Source organism: Artemia franciscana, chromosome 1, assembly GCF_032884065.1.
Source record: "Artemia franciscana chromosome 1, ASM3288406v1, whole genome shotgun sequence".
NCBI classification, from domain to species: Eukaryota; Metazoa; Arthropoda; class Branchiopoda; order Anostraca; family Artemiidae; genus Artemia; species Artemia franciscana.
This window is the reverse complement of record NC_088863.1, coordinates 18,836,121-18,854,894: the sequence shown is the minus strand read 5'-3', so window position 1 is coordinate 18,854,894 and position 18,774 is coordinate 18,836,121. Positions and strand designations below refer to the sequence as shown.

The window sequence follows — 18,774 nt, the reverse complement described above, 5'->3', positions numbered from 1 at the left end:
ACAAAAGCAGAACAACATATAAAAGGCTTATAAACAATTCCATGTATAAAACTGGCAAAGGAATGCACCGTCATTTTTTAAAAACAATCAATTAAAAATTTGAAAACACCTATATAGATTTTGGGCCCTATTATATGGGCGATAATATGAAAAAAAGACTGTGAACTTGAAGAGGTCAGTACAAGCATGAAAAATAGGTTCTTTTTTGATAATTTTTGCCGAACACTAGGGATATTTTTTTTCGTATTTTGAAGTCAAGCAGCATATCTTGAGGTGAAGAGGCTATTCTTTGAATAAAATTAATTTGTTTTCAAAATTTGCGGGTGCCAAACCGGAGAGGGGTACTCAAGATGGGGATGGACAAAGGAGTCTTAGTAATGAATAAATATGTTCTATTCTTTATTAATAAGCAACCAGATTACAGAAAATGATCCTTATGCACTCGAAAACTCTCCCAACTCTGTAAGCCCCATATAACTTATCATTTACTATAATTTCAATCCATTCCTTCCTTATATACCACCCTAAAAAATTTCCTTTTAAATTCAGCCACATTTTGTTGATAGTTTTCTTGCTCATAGCTCAAATGTCTTATCAACAAGTTGACAGTTTCAATCGGAAATACGGCCTTGCGGTAAAAGTAACCAACCTTTTTTTTCTATTGGCTGATGAACAACGCTATTAAGGAGGAAATAGAGGTAAAATAAAGTAAAAAGCAAGCACATTTTGAAATTTTATTTTTATGATTTTGCTTTCAAACTATTTTTGATAGACATTAGAAATTTGCTGTAATGGTTGTAGATTATAAAATCTACACGTAATCCAAAATTCTACCCTCTAGAACCAACTTCATACCTTCTAGCACGAAAAATAATTTTTTGCACCAGTAAAAATAAAAATATAACAATGCTGCAACGAATTTTTTTTTTTAAATACTGGCAGAATGAACTAAAAAAAAAAAAAAAAAAAAAAAAAAAAAAAAAAAAAAAAAAAAAAAAAAAAAAAAAAAAAAAAAAAAAAAAAAAAAAAAAAAAAAAAAAAAAAAATCTACTGTCATTTCACATCCAGTAAATTTTTCCACAGTATGTGGAAAAATTTATGTGTAATAAATTGATTTATTTTTTTCCACAGTATGTAAAGCATATACAGAAAAAGTGAAACCAACAGTTTTTTCCTTTTTAAGTCGGAGAGTCATCAAAAAACAAATCAGCTCAAAATCGCTTAAATCGCAGAAGTTATTCATGATTTTCTATCATAGGAAAAATGCCATTGGACACAAATTAAGATGATTAGCCTTAAGCTCATCAATAAATTTCAATTCATGGGAAAACTCCTTAGCGAGACTGTGGAGTCGAACTTGGAGAGTACGTTGGGTTACTCCATTGGGAACAGAGAGGGTGAAACAACGAATGTGGTATTTGACTACTTGTGATTTATATGGTATAAAAGAAGCAACCAATTTCACTAGGAAAATGTCAACATTGAATTCAGTAACAATTAATACATTGTAATTAACCAAGTCAAATGCCATTTTTGGAAATTAATTTAAGTCAGGCATTTTGAGGCTATTGAGGAATTTTACCAGTTAAGTTGACAAGATAAGCAATAGTATTAAGGTAGGTGTGGAACTGAGATTCCCGAATGGTTCCAGGTCTATAAGAGGAGGAAGGATTTTTCTCTCTGCCAATCAACAAAAACTTCTTTGTATAGACAGGAGAATAAATGAGATCGGATGAACACCTTCAAAACAAGTATTCTAATAAGGGGAAATGGGATATCTAAAGGACAGGCATTTGCTTTTCTTAGCTTCCCAATTCTTCTTTCAATTTTTAATGCGAAGATCACTGGAAGAAAGGGGAAAATGTGTCAGCCGGTACATGATTAGACAAACAAGATGAGTTATATAAACATGGTGGCTCTGAGGTTAGAAATAACTCACTCAAGATTGTGGATATGATTTACGGAAAAGAAGAAGTACCTAGCAATTTCAGAAAACAAAGCTTAATTAAACCACTGTATAAGAAAGGTGATAAGTGGGTGACTGTGATATTTATCTAGGCATTAATCTGGTCTTTGTAGGCAGCAAGTTACTTAGTAATATGATGATCTTTTAACTGAGACATGCTGTAGACAAGTTTATGAGAGGAAAAGAAGCGTGGTCTTAGAAAGTGCTGAGGATCTCTAGGCCAAATTTTCACTTTAAGATTAATAATTGAGAAGTGCCTGAGTGATCAAACACCTTTAGTCTTTAGTTTTATAGATAATGAACAAGCTTTCGATTCTGTTGATAGAAAAGCTTTAGCGAATTAAGTAAGAAAAACAAGCTTTATTTGACTGAAAATAAGAAGCGACATTAAAACTTAAAACGAACAGAAATTATTCCGTATATGAAAAGGCTCTTTACACTAACACCCCGCTCTTTACGCTAAATATTTTTATTGTTTTAAAAGTAGAGTTGTGAGAAAGTCACACTTCAGCGTAAAGAGTGGGGCATTGAAGAGGGGACAACCCCTTTCATATACAGAATAGTTTCTGTTTGTTTTAAGTTTTAGTTTCACTCCTTACTTTCAGTTTAAAAAAAAGATGTTTTTTATTTAATTTCTGAACGTTTTTGAATTAAGACAGGGATAGATTTTGTCTGGCCGTACTTGAATAATTAAAACGAAATTTGGATATTAATCTAACCTTTTTTTTGGGTAATTGGCTTTCTCAAAGTTTTAATCGGACGATTTTGAGAAAAATGGGCGGGGGAGGGGGCCAAGTTGCCCTCCAGTTTTTTGTTACTTAAAAAGGCCACTGGAATTCTTAATTTTATTACGTACGTTTTTATTAGTAATAAATATACGTATTACTAATTAACTTACCCAACGAACTTATCTATTTGTATATTTTCATTACGTGTATGAGAGGGTTTGTCCCCTCGTCAATATCTTGCTCTTCACACTAAATTTAGAATTTTGTTCCAATTCTTTAAGAATGACCCCTAAATCACAAAGGCCGTTTAATTAGAATAAATAGCTCTTTTGAAATTACTAAAAATACTTTAGCGTAAAGAGCGAGGCATTGAGGAGGGGACCAACCCCTTCATGCTTGTAATAATTTCTGTTCGTTTTAAGTTTTAATGTTTAAGTTTTAACGTTTTAAATTAAGTTTTAGACGCATCAGTAATCATTTTTTTTAGTCACTTTTTTTCTGTGTTTTCTTAACAGATCTTTTCGCTTGAGAAGTAGCCAAAGTTTTAATACAATTTTAAGTAATACAATTTATACAGTACGATATATTTCTTTTTCTAGCAGTTGACTATCTTCGTGAACGACATATTTTATATTGATCATTAACAGATATTTATGCAAATGTACGATGAATTTCGCTTCCAGATAGGATAATTATAAACAATGACCTTAAGAACTATTAAAGTTATATTTGTTTCGGAATATAATACTTCCCTTTTATATTTGGAAAGTTATATTGTTTTGATTCTCACGTAAAGAAATTGAAAAAAACTCCCAACCCCTTCTAGATTTTGAAAAATAATTTTTTATGTATATTTGGAGATAAATTTTTACTTGCATAGGAATAAATTGGACCCTACTGAATGCCTCTTTTAGGCTCTTTCCAGATATAATAATCGTATTAACCACAAATATACCTCCCCCCTCATATATGTCATGATCTTTGCCATCTTCTCCTTAATGTTTTACCTCTGTAGATGTCTATATGAGATCTCAAACCAGTCACCCTAATTTTTTAGTTCGTGGATTTGTTTGATTTTTATTCCTGTATATCATGCCGCGGGAATTGGAGATGATATGGCTATGTGAAGTTATGTGAAATGGCTATCAGAAAATTATATGAAAATAAAAACTAATCATGGGATTTCGGGGGGGGGGCACCCCCTACGTACGTGTCAGCCCTTGTCTCCTACTCACCATTTCGGAATAGTGTTTCATCTTCTTAAAAAAAAAATACTGATTATCTGATTGCCGTACAATAGCACGGTGTTATGAGGCAAGTACGGTAGTAAAATATGTCTGTTTACTTCACATAAATTCTGTGCTTTTTCAGGCTCAGAATTCTCTTCGTAATTTACAGAAGCACAAATTCAAAAAAAGAAGAACAATTTCTATAAAACCTGGCAGTTGGATGTTATTTAGGAGAGAAGAAGAGACTCAACAACACATAATTTGATACCAATGGCTATTGACGAAGTAGGATTCAAGGTATTAGAAATTAATCTGGAAAAAGATTTGTATTGTTTCTTGGATAATGGCTGAGGAATATTGGGTCTCTGGGATATAAACGGGGAAATGAGGTTTTTTGAAACTTGATTGATGGCTTAAACTGAATTAAATGTGGTTGACTGGCATTTACCAATTTCTTATTTTACCATATTATGTGCAGTAGTTAGTATCATTCTTTGCTATTCTCCCGCTAAAGAGTTTTTTTGGATTTATACTAGGAATTTGGATGAGGCTGTAATGTTTACACAAATATTTCTTACTTAGAATTTTTTACTTAGAAAATCTTTCTTACTTGGAGATTGAGGGCAAATTCGCACAAACTATTCTTGAGATAAATTTTAATATCGGTAAAGGGCGAATTTGCCATTTAACCTTGAGTTATCTGACGCTATTTGATTTCTAATTCCCTGTCTCTAACGAATAGAAATCTCAAAAGCCACCCATTAAAACTAAAATGTAAAACAACTAGTATAACAGTTCCTGGGAATTTGCAATTACTAGAGTAATCGCTTATGTGAATTCGCTCTTTGTCTTTCAGTCAGGAAAATTATATATTTAATAAAAGAAATGTCGTTTTGCTGATACAAATTTAAAGGAGAATCTTAAGAAGGGGAATTAAAGGGGACATAAAAGAAGTTTTTTACATTAGTAACAATTAAAAAATTTGATAATGTATATGCTCATTTATAGATAGTCGATCAGTTAGGTTAGTTGTTTCAAGTTTTAACGTTGTTCCTTACTTTCAGTTGAAAAAATCTTTGTTAATTGAATTTCTGATTGTTTTTTTTTTTTTTAAATAATGCTGGAAAATCCAGCGCCCCCTTCATGGAAATTCTCTTCTCTCATGATAAATTCCTCAATGTAAAGATCCTCTCACGTAACCCCCTCCCCCGATGAAATGAGCGTGGTAGGGGGCCTAGTTGTCCCTTATTTTTGTGGTCACTTTAAAAGGACACAAGAACTTTTAAAATCTGTTAAAATGAATTCTTTGACCATTGGGTCGACAGGATCACCCCTGGGAAAAAAAATAACAAAAAATACAAATAAACACCGTGAATTTTCTGGCAAAAAAAAATACAAAATTCAACATATTTGCAGATAGGAGCTTGAAACCTCTACAGTAGGGTTCTCTGATATGCTGAATGTGATTGTGTGCTTTCCATTAAGATTCTATTACTTTTAGGGTGTCTTTACCTCTTTTTTGAAAATAAGGTAAATTTTCTCAGACTCGTAACTTTTGCTGGGTAGGATTTAACTTGATGAAACTTGTATATTTCTAATCAGCATAAAAGTCCGATTCAGTTGTTGTATCTATTGACATCAAAATTCCGGTTTTTACAGTTTCGGTCGATATTCAGCCGGGTCCCTCCTTACTACAGTTTGTTACCAGGAACTGTTTGATAACACTGCTGCGGTTAAGGTAGAATATGAGGTTTGATGCTGGTTTCATATTAAATCAGTAGTTCAACGATTCTGGTGGTGTTAGGTGATTCTGGTGGACTTTGTTCTAAGAAGCACAGCAAAGGTAATATGAGAGTACGGAAATAAAAGTCCCCTAGACTTGATGAAGATTTAAGCATCTTAGATGAAAATGTTGGTAAAATGAATGAACTTTTAGAGATTTTGCGAGTTCAAGGGGCTAGAATACGTTTGAAAAATTAATTTTAAGAAAACTTAAGTCAATAAAGCAGTGTCACTTACCATGGTAGAATTATTAGTAAAGACGGCGGAACATTTTCTAGGAATTTTTATTTGACCACTATTTAAGCTAATATTTATTTGTATGCCCTGGATAATCCTCTCAATAGTATCTTTATACAACACTGAATTAGGCCTTAAATATCTTGTAACGGCTTAGGTTTGCGGCCAATATGTCTTCTTGCTTGCTTTCTTTTTGTAAAGCAACTGGATACCCTGTAAATGAGGCCCATTTTAATTTTTGTTTTGTTTTTAGTATTTCAGTTTTGTACGATTTTTCTTTTAGGTGTATTTTTCAAGTTTTGTTTCGAGCCTTTCGTGAAGTCGTGAAACACTTATTAAAAAAAGTAAGATTTTGGGATTGAATGCCCATGTCACCTGCTTACCTTTTCGGAATCGTCTTTCATCTATCTAAAAAAAAAAAAAAAAAAAAAAACTAATTCGCTGATCGCTGTATCAAAGCACTGTAAGCACGGTAGTAAAATGTGACTGTTTACTTACCATAAATTATGGGCTTTTTCAGGCGCGAAAACCCCCAACGTATTATGAAAAAAACCACAACGTCAAAGAAAGAGGAGCAAAGTCTAAAGAAACATATTAGAAATTGGAAATGGCCACTGGATGTTATTTAGGAGGAAAGAAGAGACTCAGCGATACCCAATGTGATACCAATGGCTTATGGCGGAGTAGGATATAAGGTAGTAGATATTGACCGGGAAAACAAATTTGTATTATTTCTTAGATAACGATTGTGGAATATTGGGTTTCTTGGATATAATATTGGGTTTATTGGATATGATATTGGGTTTCTTGGATGAGCTATTTTTGAAACTTGATTGAAATCTGAAACTGAATTATTTGCGGTTGACTAACAATTATTTATTTTTATTTTACCACATTATGTGCAGTAGTAATATCGTTCATTGCTATTTTTTCTCTTAAAGAGATTTCTCTTTTGGATTAATACTAGGGATTAGGGAGAGGCTACAAATTATCTTGTGATGGGTGTTCAACAAATATATTATTTTTCTGACTGAGAAACGGAGGGTAAATTTGCATTATCTATCCTTGAGTTAATTCCTAACTATAGGTAAAGACGAATTCATCGCTTATCCTTGATTTAATTGAGGCTATTTTGATTTTAAGATCCCTCTCTAATGGATAGAAATCTCTAATGCCGCCCAATAAAACTAAATTATAAGACAATTGGTATAGCAGTTCGTGTGAATTCGCTTTTTGTCTTTCAGTCAGGAAAATTATACATTTAGCAGAAGAGATTTCGTTTTGCTGATAGAAATTTAAAGAAGACATAAACTAAGTTTTTTACTTTAGTAACAATTTTAATATTTGGTAACATATATCCTCATTAACATTTAGTCCATCAGTTAGAGCTGAATAATGTAACTTTGCTTAAGGTTCAAATTTTCAAATATTAAACATTTTTCCTTGTACTAAAAAGAAGATTTAAGCAAATGCAAAATTTATTTTAAGATAACAGAAGTCTAGCTGGGCCGAATTTCTATTCTGAAGTAAAAACAAAAGCAGAATAACATAAAAAAGGCTTATAAACACTTCCATATATAAAACTGGCCAAGGAATGCACTGTCATTTTATGAAAACAATAAAAATATTTAAAAACACGTATATAAATTTTGGCCATATTATATGGGCCATAATAGGAAAAAAAAGATTGTGAACTTGAAAAGGGTCAGTACAAGCGTAAAAAAGAGAATAATTTTTTTTTGGTCAATTTTTCCCTGGATATAAGGGACAATTTTTTGTATCTTGAAGTCAAGCAGTGTAACTTCAAGTCAAGAGGCTATCCTTTGAAGAAAGTTATTTTTTTGAATTTTCTTCGAAATTTGTGGGTTCCAAACCGGAGAAGCATATTCAAGAAGTGGGTCCCATAAATGAGGATACCTAGTGAATAATTATGTTCTATCCTTTACTTGTAAAGTTGACAAGATAAGCTATATAATAGGAGGTAGATGTAGAACTGAGGTTCCCGGTGTCCTAGGTCTGTAAGAGGAGGAAGGATTTTTTCCTTCTGTAAATATTCAGCAGGGGATTCTTCGTATAGTTTGGAAAATAAATGAGGTTGGATGAACACCTTCAAAACCAATATTCTAATAGGGGGAATGGGATATCAAAAGGACAGACACTGCCTTTGATTAGCTTCCCAATTCTTAATTCAATTTTAAATGGGAAAATCACACGAAGAAAGGGGAAAATTGCTTCAGCCGGTACATGATTAAACTATACAAGATGCATTTCTTAAGTATGGTTCTGAGGTTAAAAATAACTCACTGATGATTATGAATACGGGCTACGAAAAAAGGGAAGTACCTAGAGATTTCAGGGAAATCTTAATTAAAAAAACTTTATAAGAAAGTTAATCAGAGTGAGTGTGGTAATTATCGAGGCATTAGCCTGGTCTCTTATTAAAAAATTTCTAGTAATGTAATGCTTTGTAGAATGCGAGATGCTGTAGACACAGTTATAAGAGAAGAACAAAGCTTCAGCGAAGGTCTTATCCTTTTATGGTATGAATGAATGAATTATTTTATTTAGTGAATAAACCCCTACAGAGGGTTTAGCTATCTAATCTACAAAATACAACACATAGATTATATCACAAATACAGCTACAAAATACAATCTACGAAATAGCACAAAGGGGAAAACAAAATTTACGCAATTTCCAGTCTCTTTGTTTGATTCAGGTATGTTAGAACGGCATATTGAGTCTATTTAATAAATCAAATAACATTAATATTAAAAATATCAGAGTAAGAAAACTTGTAATCTAAATTCCTTTCATTTTAAAAGTTTACACTAAGAAACATAATAATATAAAGTCTCTTCACAAGTGGAACAAATACTTTTATTAATTCTACATAAAAATGAATTTAATTTACAGTGACCAGTAACAATTGTGTCAGTTTATAATCAGGAGAAATTTTTGAAACTTGAAGAAGGTCATTATGATCAGAGACAAACTAGAGAGTCCAGGGCTTACAGCTTGGCAGAGTATTTACATTCCATTTCATATATAGGTTTATGCGTTAAGTTTTTTCGAATTCAATTTATAATATTAGGAGGAGAAAGGGAATTTACGAATACATAATTTGCTTGCGAGTCTGTAAAATATGTATGTTCATTTGATTTATGGCTATTTAAATTATTTAGGGATGACCAATAATTTAGCGGATAAAAAAGTTTTGGAAATCAAAACTATAGAAATTCTTTGGACAGATACTAACTTTTTCACAATTTTCTTTTTATTCAGCGCTGACAACCATACATGTATTGCATATAAAATGGTGGATTCAATAGCAGCTATATATAACTATCTTGGGGCAAATGGTTTAAGACCCCAAGTGGTTCTGGCGGCACATAATAATTTTGTTGAATATTATCTGGCGAGTTTTACTTTATTTTCAACATGGTCATTTCAAAGCAATTAAATCCAAAAGTACTTTCAACATGTTTATTCTAATGTAATTCAATCCAAAAGTAAATATCCTGTTTTGACCTATTTTGACTACCATTGGATTCCCACAAAAACAGGATCTTAGCTCCCTCCAGCTCCGGTATACGAGGTCAGGATCATCTTTTATAAAATTTTGCCTATTATTATTATAAATGTTTGCCACCGTATAAACCGCGCCATCTATTCTAACATACTTTACTAGAACGACTTCTAAATTTATCATATCACTAGTTAAATCTAAAATATATGTTATTTGGAAATAATCTTCATTTATCAAAATGGCTAGTCCTGCATCATTTGACTTCCTGTTTTTTCCGTCTATTCTGGCCAACTCATATTCCTTTAAATTGGTAATAGTTAGGTTGGACCATCATGTCTCCTGTAAACACACTATCGTAGGGTTTTCATCACTTAACACCTTTTTGAATTCAACTAATTTTGTTTTATTGAAGCTGTTGCAGTTTAATTGCCAAAATTTCATTTTGCTGTTTCTGGTGACGCTACTATCTTGCTTATCCTGACTAGTCCCTTGATTCATTCCAGGTTGTTAGTAAAAATTCTTCTTCTATTTCAGATCATGTTTCCTCAAAGCTTATTATTCCGGGAATCAATTTTTCTGCAGCTCTTTTAATTTCTTCAATCTTCAAATTTTCATTTACGTTGGGTTTCGATACAATTTTCATTGTACGTATATTAATACTTTCTAGATTTGTGTAGTTGCATTTATTTCTGGGTCAGCCCTCTCCGGTAATAAATTTTCTGATCGATTACTGTTTTCAACTGTCTTCGGTCTTTCTTGTCCTGTTCTTGCTAGTTCTGCATATGTCACTTTTGCTGCTCTCCATGGAACTTGGTTCTTTACTGAAATTTTGCTAATTTCAAAGACTTCCTTATGCTTCGAACAATTTTTATCCCCACTCATGTGGTCTGTGCTATGACAATTTCTGCATTTAATTTGATTTTAGGTACAATTTTCAGCAGAATGGTCTACTTGCACATTTTCTTCAGGTTTGTGCTATATTACAGCACACATGTTTTGTGTGGCCAAAAAATTTGCACGTTAGTGCACTTTCTAGTTTTCGGTGTCAGAAAAACTTACCTGGTCCTACAGAACTTCATCTGTTATTGAAACATTTGGGTGTAATATTTAAGATTAGTGGGCTTCAAATCTTCCCCTATCTTCTTTAGAGACTTCTCTATTTTGAAATTCCGTCTTTATTTTTCCATTCAATCTATATTTGTTCCATTTCTTCTAAGTTAATGTTTTCGTACAAAGTAACAATTTACTTAAATTGGTTTGGCTTTTTGGTGATGATATGGATCAATTTTGAGATTAATTTCGATTGATTCTCGAACCACCTGTTTTATTCCCAAATCATTACTAATGAGTGAAGAGTTTTCAAAAAGTATCATGTGGGACGGATTATTAAATATATGCCAACCTAAAGCAGAATCAAAGGAGTTGCTGGAACTATTTGAAATTAAGGCCTTGTCTATGTCATTTTTATGCTGTTGTAACCGTTTGTCTAGATTCTGATGGGTCCTGCCGACATAGTATTTTCCGCAATCACATGGTATTTGATAGACCCCTCTTTGGCGAGTAACTGGGGTCTTATCTTTACCCGAATTTAAGAAATTGATGATTTTAAAATTATTAGTAAAACCTACGTACAGATTATTTTTTGTGCAAATATTTTTTAATTTTGTTGTGATCTTTGGGATATACGGAAGATAGACAATATTTGAGGGCTTATCAGTAGCCTCACATTGTGAAGTATCTTCTTCGATTTTACAAGAATGTCTTTTTATTCTACTGTTAATTATTTTATTGACAAAAGGAATGGGGTATCCATTACCAAAAAGAATATCTCTGATAAAGTTTATTTCTGCATTTATATATGAATTGGAGCAAATATTCAGGGCACGATCAATGAGGGAATTTACAACTGCTCTTTTAACTTGTGGGGGTGATTTGAATTAAAGTGAAGATATCTATTGTTTCGTTTTGGCTTTCGATATATAGTAAAATCCAGTTCATCAGAATTACGAATAATTAATACATCTAAAAACGGAAGTTTATTTTCAATTTCAACTTCTAGGGTGAACTGCAAATTTCGGTCATAAGTGTTAAGATGATCTAAGAAGCCACGAAGCTCAGCTTCCCCATAATTCCAAAGTGAAATTACGTCATCCATGTAACGACCCCAATAGACGTGTTTTAAAAAATAAGAATTCAATGCCCAATTCTCAAGATTCTCAACGTAAATATTTGCTAGTAGCCCGGATAAAGGTGCTCCCATGGGTAACCCATTTTTTGGCTGATAAAAAGAATCGCGAAATTGAAAATACATAGAAAACTTATTACAAATTTTAACAAGAGTCATTAAAACTTCACAATCAATTCCTGTCGCTGAAGTCTCGATCAAGTGGTAATTTTCTTCTATTTTGTTTTTTAATAATTCTTCTGAAATAGTTACATCTATATTTGTATACATTGAAACAATGTCGAAACTACTAACTGTTGTGTTTTCTGAAATACTTGTGTTGCTAAGTTTTTTAACCAAATCTGCCGAGTTACGAATATAGGAATTTTGAGAATACAATAAAGGTTTGAAAGCTGTACAAAGCCATTTTCAAATATTGGCAGCGGGGGCTTTAGTACAAGCTACGATAGGTCTTAAGGGAATACCTTGTTTATGTATTTTTGGTAAACCGTAGAGTTTAGGACAGAAACTACCACGGGGAAAAAATTTATTGTATAGTTGTGGGTCGATTTTACCGTTTTGTTTTAGCTGCTTTAATTCATTTATAATATTATTAGTGAACTGATCAGTAGGATCATGAGTTATTGTTTGATATGTAATTGTGTCATTTAAATGCGAAAGAATTTTGTTGTCATAGTCTGTCGTATTCATGACAACAAGTGAATTGCTTTTGTCTGCTTTAGTTATTATAATAGAAGGATCTTTTCGGAAATTAGATAGTATTTTTATGTCATGCAAATTTTCTGGTGTGGAATTGGTAGGAGGCTTAAACTTTTTTTGGCTGTTATAGAGGATATTTATAAGACCACATCTAAGTTCATCCGGGTTAGAGACAGAAGGATTGTGTTTATGCAAAGCGGACTCGCAAATTCTGTCGGTCCCGGTTTTGCTACTTTAGGCACTTCCAGGTGAGCTAGGACGATGAAATTTGGCGGGCGTATCAGGGACCAGACCAGATTAAATTAGAAATAGTCGTTTTCCCGATTTGACCATCTGGGGGGGGGGGGGAGTGGGGGGCCCGTAAATTCAGAAAAAATAGAAAAATTTAAGTATTTTTAACTTACGAACGGTTGATCAGATCCTAATGAAATTTGATGTTTGGAAGGATATCGTGTCTCAGAGCTGTTGTTTTAAATTCCGACCGGATCTGGTGACATTGGGAGGGAGAAACCTAAAATCTTGGAAAACACTTAGAGTGGAGGGATCGGGATGAAACTTGTTGGGAAAAATAAGCACAAGTCCTAGATACATGATTGACATAACCGGAATGGATCCGCTCTCTTTGGGGTAGTTTGGGGGGGGGAGAGGTTTATTCTGAAAAAATTAGAAAAAATGAGGTATTTTCAACTTACGAACGGGTGATCGGATCTCAATTAAATTTGATATTTAGAAGGATATCGTGTCTCAGAGCTCTTATTTTAAATCCCAATCGGATCTAGTGACAATGGGGGGAGGGGAGTTGGGAGGGAGAAACCTAAAATCTTGGAAAACACATAGAGTGGAGGGATCGGGATAAAACTTGGTGGGAAATATAAACACAATTACTAGATACATGGTTTACATAACCTGAACGGATCCACTCTTTGGAGTGGTTGGGGGGGGGGGTGGGTAATTCTGAAAAATTAGAAGAAACGAGGTATTTTTAACTTACTAACGGGTGATCGGATCTCAATGAAATTTGATATTTAGAATATCAAAAATATTCTATATCTATAAAATAGACCTATATCTGGGTAGCCGTTTGTGTCAAAACAGCTGCAGGTCGCGCAAAATGTAATGTAATGATGATGCGAGTGTATGGCACTTGGTCCGGCTAAAGTATGGGACATCCTTTAGCCTGTAAACCCATCCCTGATGGTTTCATTTTCCTAACCTAACCCCTTTCCGAGATAGCAAGAAGTCACTAAACTACAATTTTACTAAGACTTGTATTGGGTGTAATGTACAGTTAGTGGGCCATTCAGGTAGCTAAGAAATAGGCTAAACTTATATCTATAGGCTAGTCAGAATTGTATCCTGAATCCAGATTTACCTCCGTTTGCATTGGAAATAAACTTTACCCCATCCCTACCTAATGTGCAAATATATACCATGAATTGGAATATTTTTTAGTTACCTAGCCTACAAAGGTAACTACTTATAAAAGCCTATAAAGGTAGCGTAAAGTTTATTTTTTAGTCACATGAATAGCCTGTTATGGTAACATCATCGATTTGCGGCTCTCCAGAAGGAATAACTCGGAAGTAAAAGGTGTAGCATTTTTAGATTCTCTTTTTTATGTTTAAATTTCCTTTTGTGACAATCCACTCCCCTGTAAATATTATGGAAGAATTGATATTTAACAAAAATTGTTTAGAATCTTAAATACAGATTTTAGCCTGCAAATAGGGGTTTCGAGAAGGAACAGTATTAGGAAAACAAATCATACTTTACAATATGCCGAAAATATTTAGTTAAAACATTTGAAGGTGCTTCTACTATGCTCTGCCCTAACCAAAGTGTTCAGGGGGGGGGGGCTATGGCAGTTGCTCCGAGTGCCGTGGAGGACGTTTCGGCTGGGGAGTTGACTATTTTGATCTAATTTTTCAGTTTGATTCGGTTTTATTTTTGCTTATTTTTAAACTGGGAAGGAGGGAAAGGGGACTGTAATTAATTTTTACTGAGGCACCATCAGCTCTAGGAACGGCTCTGTCCCCTCTTTTCCATAATGCGCAAATGTTAAGGTAAATTAATGCCTGTGTAACTTGCCTTGAGAACTAACTGGAGAGAAGAAAATATATTAAGGAAACAATTCTTGTTTGAAAACATTGCAGAATAGTCATAGTTAGCAAATTTTGCATGCAGACCCGCTATGCTTTACCTCCGCCCCCCTAAAGTGCAAATATATAGCCCAAATTGTATATTTTCTGTGCATTTTCCCATGCGTAACTTGTTTTTTCAGTCTTTGATTCAATTTAAATTAACACGAGTTGAAACAAAGATAGACGCATTCCAAGAATAGCTGGAAAATATATAATTTGGGTTATATATTTACACATTGGATGCGGGGTAAAGTATAGTGGGTCTGCAAGCAAAATTCGTTGGCTACAATTCTTCTGCGTCTTATGAAGCAAGTAATGTTTCATTAGGATTAACCTAACTTCATTTCTTGGGAGCGGTGGCTATAAGACACAAGTACCATTTAATTTATCGTTAGGATGTTTGTTTATCCGCTGAAAACGGGCCTCGGAAACTGGTCCATGGACCAATATGAACTATTTTTCAAGATTACTAGCGCAATAAGGCCCATGCTATTATTATCATAGGCAGTGCAATAGTGCAGCTTAAGGGGCAATGTTTCTATAAATGAACTATTGAGTTAGCTAAGAAGTAAACTTACCTCTTTAGTCAGCACTGCATCCTGAATCCAAATTTAACATTCGTTTGCATCGGAAATAAACTTCACCTCACTCCTATATTTAACAAATCCTATATTTAACAAATTATATTTAACAAATTTAACTTGCAAATTAGGGGTGGGTGTAAAATTCATTTCCAATGCAAATGAATATCAAATTTGGATTCATGACATTATTCTGACTGAAGAGGTAAGTTTATTTCTTAGTTACCTGAATAGTCCGTTAATTTAGACGTTACCCATTTTAAGAGCAGTGTGGGTAGGCCTACAACGTGTCGTTTATTAGTTAAGGCTTTTCGTATAAAAGGATTTTTGCAGAAACTTTGAAATGTGTTGAGTCAATTCGAAATTGAAATCCCCTTTTGATAGTCGAGTTATTGGATGACAACCAGTCCACCCACGCCTGTCATTACTCCAAACACCCAGTCAAAATTATGAGATAGCCATTTTGTTCAGCTTGGAAATTATTGAAAGGTCTGGAAATTATGTCTTGTTAGATGACAATCCCTCCCTCCTATAGCCCTCAGAACAAAAGTTGTACGAAACTTTGGAGGGGGCTCGCTGGATTGGAAGTAAGGAATTTTAGTACCCGTTTTAAGAGTAAAAGTGATCAGAGGCCAGCTATCCCCTTCCATCCACGTCGTATTTTTCCCAAGTGAATCAGATAGAAATTTCGAAATAACTGTTTGTTCCAAAAACTGTCCAAAGATGACATTGCAAGGCCTTTGGGGTTGACACAACCTTCCAGAGTCTGGGGGCAAGGTTTATAAGTTATATTCCTGGGGTTATAAGGCTTTTATGGACGGGATTATCGTGTGAACTTAAGAGTAGGTTCATTGGATCGCAAATGTGTAGTTCTAGTTCCCTTTAAAAAGTCATAACTGATTGAGGGCAAATAGCTCCCCCTCCTTGAGATTCTATATTCCCAAAACATATCCGATGGAAAGTGTGAGATGGGCTTTTGCTCAGACTAATCCAAAGAGCATATAACAATGTCTTTAGGCTGGACAAGACCACCTATAACCCAGCGGTATGGGTTGTAAATTATCCCCCAGGAAGTATAATGTTTTTATGGAACGGGTGGTTGTATAAACTTCAGATCGGATGGGACTCATTTAATTGGAAGTTCGAAGCGCCCTTGTTAAGAGTCAAAAGTGAATAGAGGGTAACCAGCAATCCCCCACCCCAGACATTCATTCCCAAAACACTTCTGAAAATTTTAGAGAGCTATTTTGGTCAGTATTGTTGAAAGGTCCTGTAATTATGTCTTTGGGGATGTCAACTTCTCCACAGTCCTCTGGACAAGAACTGTTGTCGGTTTCCATGCGGAAAATTGGCCGTGGGGAGGTAAGTTTTTGGGGTGAACTGTTCTGAGGAAATTTTAGCCTGGGGGTTTTGACAGAGTTCCCATACGAAATTCTTGTAATTTGTCTGACTTTCTCTTTGCCAACTGAAGTTTTCATGTGAATATGTTCTGAGGGAACGGCCCGAAGGGAATTTTCAGCAGGTTTGGATTTCCCAGAAAATATTCCCACAGAAGGGGGATTTCTGGAGTGATCGAAAATCGATCAGAAACTTAGTCTTTTTCATACGAAACTATGATAAGGACAATTTTGCCCGGGAATTTTATGATGGGAGGGATGTATCTTATGTTGAAGTAACTTCCACGGAGAAGTTTCCCGTGAGGGGAGGGGATTTTTCAATGGAGTGTGAGCCAGACAAAATAAATTGAAGGATTTGTTAATCTAAATCAAAACACACCATGTGCTTGCCGGCTATCAAAAAAGTGAATGAACCATATCTCGTCAATGGCTTCGATTATTTTGGTGATTAAATAAAAAAAAACAAGTTTTTTCAACTGAAAGTAAGGAGTGACATCAAAACTTAAAACGCACAGAAATTACTTCGTATATGAAAGAGGCTGCTTCCTCATCAACGCCCCGCTCTTTACGCTAAAGTTTTTTACTGTTTCAGAAAGAAGAATTGAGAGAAAGAGTCAAACTTTAGCGTAAAGAGCGGGGCGTTGATGAGGAAGCAGCCTCTTTCATATACGAAGTAATTTCTGTGCGTTTTAAGCTTTGATGTCACTCCTTACTTTCAGTTGAAAAAACTTGTTTTTTTTTATTTAATTTCTGAACGTTTTTGAATCAATGCATGTTTTGATTTTGGCTCTCCGCAGAGGAATAATCAAAACGAAATTTGCATATTTTTTTTTTTTTTTTTGGGGGGGGGGGTTAAATGGCTTTCTCATAATCTTGATCGAATGATTTTGAGAAAAAAAGAGCGGGGGCGAAGCCTAGTTGCCCTCCGATTTTTTGGTTAATTAACAAGGCAACTAGAACTTTTAATTTTTTACAAATCTTTTTATTGGTAAAAGATTTACGTAGCTTATAAATTAGCTTACGTAAAGAACTTTTGTATTCTCATGTTTTTATTACATATATGAGGGGATTCGCCCCATCGTCAGTACCTCGCTCTTTACACTAAAGCTTAAATTTTATCCCAATTCATTAAGAATGACCCCTGAATCACAAAAGCCGTAGAATAAATAGTTGAAATTACTAAAAATACTTTAGCGTAAAGAGCTAGGTGTCATAAGGAGGTGAGCCCCTTATATGGGTAATAATTTCTGTTTGTTTTAAGTTTTATTGCTGTTCCTTACTTCCAGCTGAAAATGCTTTTTCACATTTATTTTTTAATTTTTTTTTTAAATAATGCTAGTAAATCCTGCTCTCCCTTCATGGAAGTTTTCTCTTCCCATGACAAATTCTCGATGGAAAGTTCCCCCAGCATATCTCCTTCTTCTCAACCCCTCCCCCCAACCAAAAAAATCCTCCTGAAAACGCCTGTATACTTCCCAATAACCATTACTACATGTAAGCACAGGTCAAAGTTTGTAACTTGTTGCCCCTCCCACGGGGACTGTGGGGGAGTAAGTCGTCCCCAAAGACATAGTTATAAGGTTTTTCGACTACGCTGAATAAAATGGCTATCTCAGAATTTTGATCCGTTGACTTTGGGAAAATAATTAGCGTGGGAGGGGGCCTAGGTGCCCTCCAATTTTTTTGGTCACTTAAAAAGGGCACTAGAACTTTTCATTTCCGTTAGAATGAGCCCTCTTGCAACATTCTAGGACAACTGGGTCGATACGATCACCCCTGAAAAAAAAAAAAAAACAAAACAAAAAAACAAATAAACACGCATCCGTGATCTGCCTTCTGGCAAAAAATGCAAAATTCCACATTTTTGTAGATAGGAGCTCGAAACTTCTACAATAGGGTTCTCTAATACGCTGAATCTGATGGTGTGATTTTCGTTAAGATTCTATGACTTTTAGGGGGTGTTTCCCCCTATTTTCTAAAATAACGCAAATTTTCTCAGGCTCGTAACTTTTGATGGGTAAGACTAAACTTGATGAAACTTATATATTTAAAACCAGCATTAAAATGCGATTCTTTTGATATAGCTATTGGTATCAAAATTCCATTTTTTAGAGTTTTGGTTACTATTGAGCCGGGTCGCTCCTTACTACAGTTCGTTACCACGAACTGTTTGAAACTGTTGGGAAATGCAACTTTTATTAAAACTCATGACATGAAGCTCTTAAGGCTTACTACTAATCCTAATGCCGCTACTAATAGTAATGCTATAGCTAATACTACTGGTGCTGTCTGAGTGTTAG

General features: G+C 34.3%; 1 protein-coding gene and 1 long non-coding RNA gene across 2 annotated transcripts in view; both read left to right on the top strand.

Annotated features, from left to right (window-relative positions):
* The window catches only part of LOC136026607 (uncharacterized), a 33,654-nt gene extending 24,661 nt beyond the window's left edge, over positions 1–8,993 (top strand). The window contains exons 2-3 of the long non-coding RNA XR_010617345.1: positions 4,066–4,220; positions 6,463–8,993. This is a non-coding gene — a long non-coding RNA (uncharacterized LOC136026607). The remainder of the gene's footprint in view (positions 1–4,065; positions 4,221–6,462) is intronic.
* LOC136026630 (N-terminal kinase-like protein) overlaps positions 1–18,774 on the top strand; it is a gene marked incomplete in the record, with an annotated part of 193,298 nt that overhangs the window by 44,552 nt on the left and 129,972 nt on the right.